The sequence below is a fragment of the Arachis duranensis genome, chromosome 5, assembly GCF_000817695.3.
Source record: "Arachis duranensis cultivar V14167 chromosome 5, aradu.V14167.gnm2.J7QH, whole genome shotgun sequence".
Classification (NCBI taxonomy): domain Eukaryota; kingdom Viridiplantae; phylum Streptophyta; class Magnoliopsida; order Fabales; family Fabaceae; genus Arachis; species Arachis duranensis.
In genome coordinates, this window is record NC_029776.3 from 27,813,550 (window position 1) to 27,814,120 (window position 571).

Below are 571 nucleotides of genomic sequence, written 5' to 3' on the forward strand. Positions count from 1 at the left end.
AATTTTTCAATCATATATTTTTAATTGCTCTTTTCAAAATCTTTTTAATTAACTAATTGATTCAGTTCTCAATTTGCTTTGATCTTATTTTCTTTTTAATTTTCAAATTTTTATCTTAATTTCCTTTTATTTTATTTTATTTTTTTCATTTAATTCAAAAAAAAATATTTTATCTATTTGCAATCCATATCATTTCCCTTTATCCATTATGGACCTAAGTGGGATTGATCAGTCCAGAAGGACTCTGGGGTCATATGCTAACCCCATTACAGCTGCATATGGGAGTAGCATCTGTACACCTCCCATCAAGGCAAGCAGCTTTGAGCTAAATCCTCAACTCATTATCATAGTGCAGCAAACTTGCCAGTATTCCGGTCTTCCACAAGAAGAGCCTACTGAGTTTCTGGCACAATTCTTACAAATTGCTGACACAGTACATGATAAAGAGGTGGATCAGGATGTCTACAGACTATTACTATTTCCATTTGCTGTAAAAGATCAAGCTAAAAGGTGGTTAAATAACCAACCTACAGCAAGCATAAAGACATGGAAACAGTTATCAGACAAATTC